General features: G+C 36.7%; 1 long non-coding RNA gene across 4 annotated transcripts in view; it reads left to right on the top strand.

Annotated features, from left to right (window-relative positions):
- LOC135217994 (uncharacterized) overlaps positions 1 to 14,379 on the top strand; it is a 61,940-nt gene extending 47,561 nt beyond the window's left edge. For 2 of the 4 annotated variants that reach the window (XR_010315257.1, XR_010315258.1), the window contains exons 2-4: positions 11,587 to 11,806; positions 12,168 to 12,309; positions 13,145 to 14,379. This is a non-coding gene — a long non-coding RNA (uncharacterized LOC135217994). Of the gene's footprint in view, positions 1 to 3,220; positions 3,408 to 10,892; positions 10,951 to 11,586; positions 11,807 to 12,167; positions 12,310 to 13,144 lie in introns of those variants that run through there. The other 2 variants (XR_010315259.1, XR_010315260.1) reach the window with 2 other exon arrangements.
- The last annotated feature ends 880 nt before the right edge of the window (positions 14,380 to 15,259 follow it).

Below are 15,259 nucleotides of genomic sequence, written 5' to 3' on the forward strand. Positions count from 1 at the left end.
TAAAAAAAGATTCTTAGGCAGCTGTCTGTCAATTTACAATATTTCGCCGAATGGCATCTGAGAATTTAAAGAAGGTATTCTTGGCTTCTGGCAATTTTCTGGGTAATTGTGAGTCCAAAGGAATAATTTTGTTATTCCAAATATAGAAATTACTTACGCAGATGAATCAAAGTAAAAATTGCACCAGCTCAGATATTTATCAGGAAGTTACAAATATATTCACCAGTCATGCACATTACACACAGATATTGATATTTAAGGGCACAAACAGGTATAATGTATGTTTCTCTTAGAATAAAGATTTATTGAATGCATTGAATTTGCTTTAATAATACCTAACAGACTAGAAAATCTGATTAGTTTATGGAAAGTGCCTGAATGAATTCACTTTCTGATTCAGAAATTAACCAGTAAAATTAGTTGAACGAAAATACCATGCAAATAACTTTATGGATCATAATGCACATTTACAGACATATCCATAACATCACGTGGCAAAGAATACATTGTATTAAACGCTTACGATACAAAAGAAATAACAGAAGCAATGTAAAACTTACAGTCCTCTTCGGTAAACATGACAATTCTTTCATCTACTTCACAGCATTTCAATATCCCCGGGTTACGACGGGGGTTCTGTTCTTGAGACGCGTCATGAGCCGAAAATCGTCGTAAGCCAGAGTGTCAAAAATCCTTAGAAAACCTTACTTTTAATGCTTTGGGTGCATTGAAAACTATGTAAACTGCATTCTTATGGCATTTTTCATCATATATTGATTATTTTGCATTTTTGGTGTCATATTTTCTGCCAGATGAGCGTTGTAGGCGTCGTAACCCTGGAACATGTGTCGTAGCCCTGGAAATAATGTCTGATGAGTATAATTGAAAAGCGTTTTAACCTCGGAACGTCGTAAGCCGAGACCGTCGTAACCCGGGGACTGCTTGTAATTCAGTCTTATTTTTGTGTCCCCTGTTTACCCGTTTAAAACTTGTGCTTTTCCTGTTGAGAAGACACGGGCATATTGATAAACAATGGATGCTTTTTATCTATAAAACTAATGCACAGGAGGATAATCGGTGTCCCTTCAGTCTTCACGGCTAATCTGACAACGTGACTCAGTTAACATTATGTTGGCTGGTGTCATCTTGTCAAGTCGTTAGCTGTGACAAACAGTGTTTCCCTGACAAACATAATTTTTAGTCACCATTCCTTGCCAAACAATTTCTCCCAGGTTTTGTCAGAAACATTTATTGTTGAATAATTGCTACATGAATTTTGCCTCTTAGCAATTAGACTATAATTGATCATGATCTCTAATTTGCGATAACAATAAAAAAGATTCGATATCTTCCCCCATTGCAGTGAACCTTGAACTAACCTGTTCGAGGTTAGCTTTTGGTTTGCTACAAAAATAACGTTAGCTGTATGTTGCAGGAACGTTAGTCGACAAACTATCAATTTCAAGATGTTAGGACAACGTTGTTTCAACATTATGTGATAACACTTTACAAATTGTCATTGATAGTATCGATCTGACCCATTAAATATGCTCTACAGAATTTGATATAATTCCTGAGAAGGTTCTAATGTTACTTGTTTTTTTATAATAGCCTTTACATGATACCTACGTTGCTGCAACGTTAAACTGACATTGCCTGACAACCTTCTTCCAAGAAGTGGATTTAGTGCTATTTGACATGCGTGATAAGGTCCAATTTACCATTAAGCATCATCTTCTGTAAAATCGCCCCTGACATTACTCTTATAGACTCTGATGTCAATCATAAAAAGTTTTTGTTATTATTAAATCGGAGATTCAAATTTCCTGCGATAATATTTCGATGTTTGGCCACAGCGAGTAGCTGGCGCACCGTGTTTATGGCGGGAATTACAACGAGTAGCTGTAGCTGGCGCACTGTGTTTATAGTGGGAATTTTTTTATTGTTTACAGGTAAATATGTTTTATTTAGCGCATATTACATGCATTAAGGCCTTTATAAACCAAAAAACAACAACAACAGAAGCCGTGGATGGGAGAACAGCTGCAGCCAGCAACATAAGGAGTACCTATATGCTGTTCTGGTAGGTCACAAAATAATGTAGACCTACTGGTCATTTGGGTAAATCTTTACCCTGTAGTTTAGGTCCGTATCGATTTCAATATTTATCGTTTGATTTTCCATTGTTTTTCAATTTGGTTTATTGTTAGTAGTATGCTTTGAAAGTCTTTGGAAATTCGTTATTTCCTTTTCACCGAAAATAAGAAAGAACAAAGATGTAACTAGGCTGGTTCTGTCCACAAATGAAATCATCAGACAGTCAGTCAGTCAGTCTCCATTCCATAGACTACACCTACTAGCATAACACTCACTGGGGGTCTTGTGTGAAAAATATTTTTACCCATAAACATACGGGTACGGAGATATGGAATATGGGGGCCGCAGCCCCCCATCTAGGACTATAGCCTAGTTTAGCTAAATCCACTAAACCTAACCACCTAGCTGGGGGCTTCACTTGCTTTTCTTACCTTATTAGCCTAATTGGATACATGTTCCTTGCTGATGGTTTGCGATACTGACATCCCAGCAGTTTTCTTCATTTTTTTTAAGTAAAAAAAAAAGTAACCATAAATTTCATAACCTAACGTATATGAAATAGTAAGTTAAAAGCTTTTTTTATATTATTAGGCTAGATTGAGGCTAGGTTAAGAAATGTTGGGTTAGTTTGTGTGCTTACATAAAGAAAAAAAATGCTGAGGTCATCTTAAGAAAAATTTCATGCCTTATAATATCTAGGTTTATTAATTTTTTCCTCAATTATTCTATATTTTAGCCTTTACAGGCGTTGTGTAATGCGAATAAGTTTCATGTTTTGTCGTGTTTTATCTAAAAAAATATATATATCTATACTGAATAAGGTAAGAGGTGGGTGTGTTTTACTGAAAAAGTTATTTTCTTATTTTCAATGAAAGAGGATTAAAAATGAATTTCTGTCGTGAATGTTACCAGAATGTATAAGAAATAGTCAGTATGTGAGGAGATGCTTCAAATTATAAAATATTCTTATAAAATATTGATTAAAGTTGTCATTCACTGCCAAAAAACCAATATTTTGTTATTGTTGCCTCAATCATAGGCCTAGGCCTATTGCAGACTAGCCTATAATGCTTAACCTAACCTGTCACACTTCATATGATTGAAAGAAAGGAGGCTTCATACCAGGAGAAAGGTGTTGGCAAAAGAGAAATTAGACCACCTTCTAGACTTGCTGAGGTCATTGATGAAGAAGTGGTCAACCAGAGGAGACAAACAAGCATTGCAAAGAGAAAGCATCCCACCCTCACTTCATATGATGACTTCGGAAGATGACAGGTCACATCCAAAACCTCACTTGCCCCATTATTCAAGTATGTGTTAAATAGTGTATTTTCACTAGAATACAGCTTAGCTATGAAAATCACATAGACACATATTATCTTGGACATTACCTGCTTTGATTAATATTCTACCTGGGTTTAGAATTTTACATTTGTTTACTTGATTGAACTATCTTAGCCAAATTTGTAAATATGTCTGAGATTGTATATGTTAATACGTGTTATTGTTATTATTATTATTATTATTGTCGTTGTTAAAAAGAATGGCAGAATTAAGCGAGTTGATTTTATATATTGTTTTTTCTATTTTCCTTACAATTCGCTTCTCAGGCTCAGCGATGTTTCAGAGTAACTGGCCAATATTCATATTGGGAATTTTCTAAAAATTATAAATGCTGAAGGTAATCTTTTACTAGAACAGGATATCAGGTCCAGGTCAAGCAGGGGTTGTCGTCAGTGCCGGTATTATTCCGTAGGTGTAGTTCAGTTCGGGGCTGGGGTCGTCTTTGGTTTAAGGGCTGGTATAGCTGGTATCACGTGACGTTTTGACCTTCTCGCAGGTCATCTTTGGACGAGTCGGTTGAAGAGACTGTAGCAAGAAAGTCTGCGGGCCGGTATTTATAGCAGCTCGGACCTAGAGTTACATTCTCATTGGTCGGGCCAATCTTGGGCGAAGTTGTGGATCTCGCCTCGAAAGTCTCGGGCATTCTCTCGTGCGAGTGCCACAGTAGTGTGCATGGGGATGAACGACAGGAATTCCGTCCGTAGCAGGAATCCTATCATCCTGTGGGGGGCCCTGATTTTATCTGGCTTTGTCGGGGGGTCGTTCGCTGCTCTCCGGGTGGCGGTGGGAAGGAGAAACGTTTCTTGGGTGATGTTTAAATTTGGTTTCTCCTTACCTATATGGAGGGCTTCTAGGAGGCGCAGACGTCAGGGATCCGTTGTCTGGTCTATTATTTCGATATTAGGGATATCAATTCTCTTTATCCATTTATTATGAGCAGTCCTGGCGTGGTTGAATATGGCTCCTCCTTGGGCGTGGCAGGAGACTCACTTGGAGAAACGCATGGAGGTATAGACATATTTGCCGAGGCATCCTTGGACGGGGCATGTGTAACGGTAGACCACACTTGTCATCTTCAAGGGATCCTGCAGGGGTGCCAAAGGGATTATTATTATTATTATTATTATTATTATTTTTTTTTTTTTTTTTTTTTTTTTGCTTTATCACAGTCCTCCAATTCGACTGGGTGGCATTTATAGTGTGGGGTTCTGGGTTGCATCCTGCCTCCTTAGGAGTCCATCACTCTTCTTACTATGTGCGACGTTTCTAGGATCACACTCTTTTGCATGAGTCCTGGAGCTACTTCAGCCTCTAGTTTTTCCAGATTCTTTTTCAGGGATCTTGGGATCGTGCCTAGTGTTCCTATGATTATGGGTACAATTTCCACTGGCATATCCCATATTCTTCTTATTTCTATTTTCAGGTCTTGATACTTATCCATTTTTTCCCTTTCTTTCTCTTCAACTCTGGTGTCCCATGGTATTGCGACATCAATGAGTGATACTTTCTTCTTGATTTTGTCAATCAAGGTCACGTCTGGTCTGTTTGCCCGTATCACCCTATCTGTTCTGATACCATAGTCCCAGAGGATCTTTGCCTGATCGTTTTCTATCACTCCTTCTGGTTGGTGCTCATACCACTTATTACTGCAAGGTAGCTGATGTTTCTTGCACAGGCTCCAGTGAAGGGCTTTTGCTACTGAATCATGCCTCTTTTTGTACTGGTTCTGTGCAAGTGCCGGACATTTGCTTGCTATGTGGTTTATGGTCTCATTTTTCATATTGCACTTCCTACATATGGGAGAGATGTTATTTCCATCTATCGTTCTTTGGATATATCTGGTTCTTAGGGCCTGATCTTGTGCTGCTGTTATCATTTCTTCAGTTTCCTTCTTGAGCTCTCCCCTCTGTAACCATTGCCATGTGTCATCGCTGGTTAGTTCTTTAGTCTGTCTCATGTATTGTCCGTGCATTGGTTTGTTGTGCTATTCCTCTGTTCTGTTTGTCATTCTCCTGTCTCTGTATATTTGTGGGTCTTCGTCTACTTTTATCAGTCCTTCTTCCCATGCACTCTTGAGCCACTCGTCTTCACTGGTTTTCAGATATTGCCCCAGTGCTCTGTTCTCGATGTTGACGCAGTCCTCTATGCTTAGTAGTCCTCTCCCTCCTTCCTTTCGTGTAATGTATAGTCTGTCCGTATTTGCTCTTGGGTGTAGTGCTTTGTGTATTGTCATATGTTTCCTAGTTTTCTGGTCTATGCTGCGGAGTTCTGCATTCATCCATTCCACTATTCCTGCGCTGTATCTGACTATTCCTGCGCTGTATCTGATTACTGGCACTGCCCATGTGTTTATGGCTTTTATCATATTTCCAGCATTGAGTATTGACTTGAGTATCGCCTGATCTTCTGCATATATTCTTTCCTGATCGTGTCCTTCATCTCTTGGTGTTTTATATCCCCTCCTTCCATTATTCCCAGGTATTTGTATCCCGTCTCATCTATGTGTTTGATGTTGCTCCCATCTGGTAGCTTTATCCCTTCAGTCCTTGTTACTTTGCCCTTTTGTATGTTGACTAAGGCGCATTTTTCTATTCCAAACTCCATCCTTATGTCCCCAGATACAATCCTTACAGTCTGGATTAGGGTATCTATTTCCTTGATACTCTTACCATACAGCTTGATGTCGTCCATGAACATCAGATGGTTAATTCTGTTGCCTCTTTTCTTGAGTTGGTACCCGGCATCCATCTTCTGTAGTACTTTTGTCATGGGAATCATGGGTACTACGAAGAGTAGTGGGGACAGTGAGTCGCCCTGGAAGATCCCTCTCCTGATATTAACCTCTGCTAGTCTTATTCCAGAGCTTGTAAGTATTGTATTCCAGTTGCGCATTGTATTTTTGAGGAAGCTGATGGTGTTTTCCTCTGCCCCATATATTTTCGGGCATTCTATTAGCCATGTGTGTGGTATCATGTCGAAGGCTTTCTTATAGTCTATCCATACCATGCTTAATAATAATAATATTATTATTATTATTATTATTTTTGTTAAGAAATTCACAATTCCGTGAAAACAAATTGTTTAAAAAAATATCCACAATTATATATAAAAATATATTTCTATGTAAAAATTTTAAAACAAAGACTTTCGAACACTTGAACGGTGTTCCTCATCAGTGTGACGTTAAAATGTAATGAAGAGGGTAGTTTGCCCTCCGAAAGAGCATCTAAAAAGGTGGGCGGGGCGAGAAAATAATAACAGCCCATCGTCGAAGTGCTGGTTCGTGTTTTACGTAATCCCAATCTCAACAGGCAGTTGCGCCAACCTCCTCGATCTCCGAACCTGCGAAGTTGCTCCTGCTTGCACTGCATAGGTGCCATAGCCGGAAACATCCGCTGGGACGTCGGCTATCTGGAGAGAGAGGGGAAGAGGGAAGCAGAGCATCATGGGTTCACATGGTCAACGTCGGTTTTAAAAATAAATTCTTTTAAGTATTGCCTGGCAATGAAACTGTTTATAAAAGGGTCTTCATTGGTAAACGACTTGTTATCCTCAAAAGATATTCCCATGTTTATAGCGGCGCCTTCAACTAGCTTCTTTCACGTGAGAATCGTCGCTTTTAAAAATAATTTGTGCACCATCCCAATTAATTCTGTGGTCTAAATTAAAACTGTGAGCCACCAAAGAGCTGCCCTGTGCATGAAGATCATAGGCCCTTCTGTGTTCCCTTAATCTGACCTCTAATCCCCTACCACCTTTCCCCGTAGTAACAACCATCTGCAATCCTGACAAGGAACCTTGTAAACACCGTTATTTCTCTTGGTACTGTTATTATTCTTTGTAAGAGCTTTTGCCAAAGTGTTTTTGTAAGTATAAACTATTTCTCTATGTCTTTTGGTGCTTATTTATATAATCACCTACTTTTGAGATTACTCGTGAAAGGGCAATGATACACGTTTCTTGACTTTCATTTCCTTATTCTCTTGACCAATGTAAAACTTCTTTTTAGCTCGGCTAATTGCGTCAGTAATAAAATGTTCCGGGTACTTTAAGGACCTAAAAGTGTCTACGACATGTTTGAGTTTTTCCCCCGTCTAGAGCGGGGTCACATATGCGAAGGGCCCTTAAAACAAAACTCATAATTACATTCCTTTTAACTTGTTGTGAGTGGTGGGAAAAATAATGAATATAATTCTCTTTGTTGGTAGCTTTTCTAAAAACTGAAAATTTAAAAGAGTTACTGTTTACATCCCTATGAATTAAAACATCTAAGAAAGAAATCTTACCATCAACCTCTTTTTCTACTGTAAATTTTATCGAATCGACAACGTTGTTGGCAGTATTCAGTAAGCAATCTAAAGCTACGTCGTCGCCGTAAAAAACAATAAATATGTCGTCTACATATCTCACCCACAGAGCAGGCTTACAGTTGGGGTTACATCTCTCTAATATTTCAACTTCTATGAACTCCATGCACAGGTTGGCTAAAACTGGTGACAATGGTGAACCCATGGAAACACCAGCCTTTTTGTTGAAAGTATTCATCATTAAAAGTGAAAATGGTAGTGTCAACACAGATTCTAACCAAGTCTAGAAACTGGTCGCAAGGAATAGGAAAGTTGATAGTCCCTTCTTCATGTCTCTTCTTTAGATTTTCCAAAACATAGTCAAGAGGAACATTTGTGAATAGGGATGTGACATCGAGGCTAATCATCCTACCATCGGTACGGTTAAAACACCTAATCTGTCAATGAAATGGAGAGTGTATTAAGTGAGCATCAGAGATGGTGCCGAGTAATGAACTAAGGGACTTAGCTAACCATGAAGCAAGAACACTCTGTGGGGCATTACAAGTGGCAACTATTGGACGGAGGGGAGTACCTACTTTGTGTATTTTAGGCAAGCCATAAAAATATGGCCAACTAGGGATTTTTCCAGAGATTTTTGACAAGATAAGCTCTTTATGGGCGGGGTCCTGCAAAGAATTTGCGATCTTTTTAATTTTTCGATTGAAATCCTTGCTTGAGTTTTTGCAATGATGGGAGGGTTAGTTAATTTTATATAGGTATTAGTGTCGTTTAATAACTGGTAAGCCTTATTCAAGTAATCTCGTTTATTCATAACTACTGTAGAACCTCCTTTGTCAGCTTTTACAACCATAATATCCTTATTTTTAAAAAGACAAATTAGGGCTTCTCGATGTCGTTTCGGCAAAACCTCAAATTCCTTTCCAATTAAGCTTTGTTTAAGAATAACACCTTTCAAAAAGTTAATATTATATTCTGGGTATTCGAAATTATGATAGTTTATGTTGCTGATACCTTGAAGAAAATCTTGTTTACTGTTGCCCAAGCAAAACCCAAGACCCAGGTTAAGAATTTCTAATTGCTGTTGATTTAAAGGAAAGTCGGAGAGATTGAGAACTTTAACCACATGTATCTCCCATTTTGAAACATTACAAAGTCTGAGCAATTTTTGTTGTAATTTTTGACCATGTGATAAACCCCTAAGTCATTACTCGGCACCATCTCTGATGCTCACTTAATACACTCCTCCCATTTCATTGACAGATTAAGGTGTTTTAACCGTACCGATGGTAGGATGATTAGCCTCGATGTCACATCCCTATTCACAAATGTTCCTCTTGACTATGTTTTGGAAAATCTAAAGAAGAGACATGAAGAAGGGACTATCAACTTTCCTATTCCTTGCGACCAGTTTCTAGACTTGGTTAGAATCTGTGTTGACACTACCATTTTCACTTTTAATGATGAATACTTTCAACAAAAGGCTGGTGTTTCCATGGGTTCACCATTGTCACCAGTTTTAGCCAACCTGTGCATGGAGTTCATAGAAGTTGAAATATTAGAGAGATGTAACCCCAACTGTAAGCCTGCTCTGTGGGTGAGATATGTAGACGACATATTTATTGTTTTTTACGGCGACGACGTAGCTTTAGATTGCTTACTGAATACTGCCAACAACGTTGTCGATTCGATAAAATTTACAGTAGAAAAAGAGGTTGATGGTAAGATTTCTTTCTTAGATGTTTTAATTCATAGGGATGTAAACAGTAACTCTTTTAAATTTTCAGTTTTTAGAAAAGCTACCAACAAAGAGAATTATATTCATTATTTTTCCCACCACTCACAGCAAGTTAAAAGGAATGTAATTATGAGTTTTGTTTTAAGGGCCCTTCGCATATGTGACCCCGCATTTCTAGACGGGGAACTCAAACATGTCGTAGACACTTTTAGGTCCTTAAAGTACCCGGAACATTTTATTACTGACGCAATTAGCCGAGCTAAAAAGAAGTTTTACATTGGTCAAGAGAATAAGGAAATGAAAGTCAAGAAACGTGTATCATTGCCCTTTCACGATGTAATCTCAAAAGTAGGTGATTATATAATAAGCACCAAAAAGACATAGAAATAGTTTATACTTACAAAAACACTTTGGCAAAAGCTCTTACAAAGAATAATAACAGTACCAAGAGAAATAACGGTGTTTACAAGGTTCCTTGTCAGGATTGCATGGTTGTTACTACGGGAAAGTGGGTAGGGGATTAGAGGTCAGATTAAGGGAACACAGAAGGGCCTATGATCTTCATGCACAGGGCAGCTCTTTGGTGGCTCACAGTTTTAATTTAGACCACAGAATTAATTGGGATGGTGCACAAATTATTTTTAAAAGCGACGATTCTCACGTGAGAAGACTAGTTGAAGGCGCCGCTATAAACATGGGAATATCTTTTGAGGATAACAAGTCGTTTACCAATGAAGACCCTTTTATAAACAGTTTCATTGCCAGGCAATACTTAAAAGAATTTATTTTTAAAACCGACGTTGACCATGTGAACCCTGATGCTCTGCTTCCTCTTCCCCTCTCTCTCCAGATAGCCGACGTCCCAGCGGATGTTTTCCGGCTATGGCACCTATGCAGTGCAAGCAGGAGCAACTTCGCAGGTTCGGAGATCGAGGAGGTTGGCGCAACTGCCTGTTGAGATTGGGATTACGTAAAACACGAACCAGCACTTCGACGATGGGCTGTTATTATTTTCTCGCCCCGCCCACCTTTTTAGATGCTCTTCGGAGGGAAACTACCCTCTTCATTACATTTTAACGTCACACTGATGAGGAACACCGTTCAAGTGTTCGAAAGTCTTTGTTTTAAAATTTTTACATAGAAATATATTTTTATATATAACTGTGGATATTTAAAAAAAAAAAAAAAAAAAAATTATTATTATTATTATTATTATTATTATTATTTGTATTATTATTATTATTATTATTATAGAGGTTAGTTTTTAATTGGATTAAATAACCTTGATATATGGCATGGTTATGCATTTTTATTTTTTTATAGTAAGTGTATTGCTCTATATTTGTATCTTCTACCCTTTGCCCAATCCTCTCATCTTATCATCCCTATGATTTTCCTCTAATCCACAGTTGGTCTCTGTTGGTCCTACTACAAGTACTACACCTTCAAGAGAGATTGCAGAAGGTATATGCTTGTGTGTTGTCATGGGCTACAATTAGTGTTGTTTGTTGAGAGTCAACAATGGTTAGAAATATATATATATACCTATGAATATAAGTGTGTAAAAAAAAAGGTAGTGGTAAATGCTAAGATAGTAAGTAATATTACAAATGCACCTTCAAGAGGATCTACCCAGACAATTGAGTCTTCAGTCACTGACAGCTTGTCACAACAGTCACACAAGCCCACAGGCACCAACAGGATGTCTTCAAGAAGATTTGTCTTCATGAGGAATCAGCACTTGCAGGACAATCCCTTTCCTTTAAATGGTTATAATTGTTATTATTATTTTATCTTTTTGATTAAGCAAAAACTATAGGAGGCCTTTTTTTTTGCCTGTAGGAGTCCACTGCTGAACAAAGGCTCCACATCCTGTTTCATGAATTGCAGGACTGTGCCAGTTTTTGTCTTGTTTTGCCTGCAAACTTTTCTATCTCATCTCTCAACGTCTTGTCGCCTTTTCCAACTCAAGTTGTTGCCGTGTCCTATCCCCTAGTTGGGAGCTCCCTGGTACAGCAGGTCGTTGGAGATAAGAATAAAATATCTACTGTTTCTAATTTGATGGTCCTCTTATAATTCTAGGTTTATTATGCATTTCAGGGCTTGAAAGTAAAATTGACTAGGTAAAATCTGAGGTTGAAGAGGTTGAGAGGGCGTCATCCCAGTTTAAAGATGAAATCTTGGAAGCAGTTAGAGATAGAAATTTTGATGATGACCCTAGAGAAAATCTAAACCAGCTTTTCCCCACCATTCTGACTTCTGAAGAGGAAGTTGAACAGTTTGAAAAAAACACTCTGAAAAGCCTTATAGAAAGTCAATGGTAAGCATACATATTTTTTTATATGAGTGCCCATTTACTTATTCGTTGCACATTATTTTGTAGGGTTTAAGACAAAACTAAAACAGGTTGCCAATAGAATTACACCATTCAGAATTAAATTGAAGTCAGCATTATAGAGCTTTTAACAACAATGACTAAAGTTTTTCCTTTTGGAAAACTAATAATTAGTTTCCGTTAAATACTGCATGGGATATCGTTTCATGAGTTTTACCAAATATTCTGGAATGTACCTTCATTTTACCTTGCCATAGATTTATCTGAACCCTCCCCTCATTATATTGCAAATCGTGGATCTGTTTTTTGTAGCCTACCCTAATCATTGTGTCATTTATCTTGTCAGGTTACTGAGTGTATGCAAATAAAGATGAGAAAACAGTGATCCTCTGATGGGTCATGTGATACCTCATAACAAAAGAAATTGGTGGGGGAGAAGAAAGAAAAAATAAGTCTCTTTGATACAAGACTACATGAATTAATTTGTGGTAAGTATTTATTATTTTATTATTCATTTATTATTAATTGCATTCAAGTTTCAAATAATGTACGTGGTACGTGCATACTTTTAGGGGGCAGTATTTAAGATTTAAATATATTTTAGACTATTTGTCCATCACTGATTGCTACCATCCCTCTTCTTGCACATTGCACAAGGCCACTTTCCAATAATTACAATGGTCCTTCACCCACAACATTGATCATAACCAAATAGTTTCACCTACATTATTCACTCATAAACCTTTGGACTCCAGTCTATTCTTCCATTTCATGAATTTCTTTTTAGCTCCATAGTTAATACCAAGTCATCTGTATAATGCAACTCCCCAGGCAACCCGGATCTTTTAAAATCCTTAAATTGATATCACCTCCATAATCATGACAAACAGGTTACAAGTACTAATATACTAATTTCAGTACTAATTTCAGTAATAATATTAATTTGTTACAATTAATTTAGACATTAAGCTTATGGTCATGAATTTAATGTACTATTCCACATTGGGAGAGGCAGAAGGGTAGAAAACTATAGTTTAACGCTGCATCCTAGTCCTAAGCCCAGGACTTTTCTTTATTGAGATGTGTGATTGTTGTGTCGGGACATAAGTGTCAGAGTTGTGTGATTGTTGTGGTATGGATGTTGGTGTGTGTCTGGGTTGAATGATTGTATTTCCTAATATTGGCTTTATATATTTTCGTATCGTTTTCTTTATACCTTTCCTTTTTCATTATTTATTAATTGTATTTTTTTTTATTTTTTTTTGGTTTTGCTATTCTCATTATTGTTCTCTTCACATACTTTATATAATTTTTTTTCTTCAGGTGTTGCCATAAGCTTTCTGCCCTAACAAGATAAGGAAGCTGACATCGTGACAGATGACACTATTTGCACCACATGGGGAAGGAGGGGAGAAGTTTAAGCCAAGATCAAAACCAAAGGAGATCGAGGCCTCTCCATCCGCCTCTTTTCTGACACCTAAAATGCTACATAACCCCATAAACTTTTTTACATGCTTGTGACTTGTGCTCCCTCTTCATGAATTCTTGTGTAAATTGATAGGTATCTGTAGTACTATATACTGCATTTTATAAGTTAAGTCATTTTCTTTAATTGGTTACAGTACAGTATAGTGTCCCTTTATATAAATTTATTTGTCCAACGCCTGTGGAATAGTTAACAGATATTGAAAAATTATGTATTACCCTTGTGGACAAAATTATGAATAAATTTGTAGACTTTATATAGTTTAACATCTTGGGTATTTCAATTAATTCTTGGTCTTCCTGCCCTCGGAGTGGGAGTAAGGCATCATAGATAATTAGTTATTTTTTAGGCTAAGGTATGCAATAATAAGGTTCTACATGCCATATTCATATACAAATTGTCATTATGAAATCTAGTATTTCCATTTCTTTTTATGGAAACATTTTAAATAGCTTATGTTCCGAACTGTGTGGAGTTATTCATCATATGTTCTTTCCACATGTCCATCCCTTGATCTCAGATACTGTTCCTTACCCCTCACACCTCTCCCTGACCTATTCATAATTCTTTAGATTAAACTACCTCCCTTCACATGTTCCCAAGAACTTCAGCTCAATCACATTTGTCAACTTTTTACCCTTCTCATACAGTCAGACAGTCATTGGCATCCCAAACCTTTCTATTCTTAACTTGCTTATCTTGACACTTAAGCTCCCAAAACTTTTCTGCTCTTCATGGAATATCGATCACCTCCTTCAAAATTGTCAGAAACTATTTGAAACCTTCTACAACCAATATTTTCCTTACTGTACTTCATATTATTTACTCCTATCTACAGTCCCCCTATATTGTTTATACTATACACATTCAAACTTTTCACCAGTGCCTTCACCTTTTCCTTAAATGTCCCACAGTAATACAATTGAAACTCAAACTAAAGCTATTAAAAATAAAGCATTTGTCTCCTGTCCAATCCCTGTCTTTCTGTGGGGCTGAGTGAGCGTGGTAGACTCATTCAGTGTTCTTGGAAGTCCCTCTACCTGCCATGTAGTTGCCACTGTATGTATCTCACGGTGTAATTTTATACTTTGTAGAGTAAAATCAGATAGAACAATTTATTTTATATTTTATTCACCTGCAGGAATGATTTTACTGTGTATATATAGATAGATTAATCTATGATATATATATATATATATATATATATATATATATATATATATATATATATATATATATATATATATATATAATATTTAAAATTACATAGTTGTCTGATAGTTACTGCTTGGTTCGTTGATTGACCAGAACTAACTTTTTTTGTTAACGTTACCTCAAAGTTAGTAAAGTAACTAAGCTAACTGTGTGAGTTATTCATCATATATATATATATACATACTGCCTGTATGTATATATATATATATATATATATATATATATATATATATATATATATATATATATATATATATATATATATATATATATATATATATATATATATATATATATATATATATATATATATATATTATATATATATATATATATATATATATATATATATATATATATATGTGTGTGTATGTATGTATGTATATTATAGTGTAAACCGACTAAAATGAAAAGCAAAGACGAATTACAGAAATACAGCAGCAATTACAAGCCATTTTCGCTTACATTAGATGTCGTAATGTGAAGAGATGGAAAACAGAATCGCTAATGCGAAGGAAGGCTGCTTGGGATGGGTATTGTCTGTGAATGCTTTCTAAGAGTTTAATAGAATAGCAGGAGGATTTTATGACAAAAAGACGTGTGGTGGCAGAAGTGTCTGGGGAGTAATATATTTTGGCGAGACATAATATAATTGGAATTAAAGGCGATTTCATTAGATCTTGGTGCCCTTCTTACCCGGAATAGGGCTCTGATAGCAATCGTTCATGAAACGCTTT

The sequence above is a fragment of the Macrobrachium nipponense genome, chromosome 9 (genome assembly GCF_015104395.2).
Source record: "Macrobrachium nipponense isolate FS-2020 chromosome 9, ASM1510439v2, whole genome shotgun sequence".
Classification (NCBI taxonomy): domain Eukaryota; kingdom Metazoa; phylum Arthropoda; class Malacostraca; order Decapoda; family Palaemonidae; genus Macrobrachium; species Macrobrachium nipponense.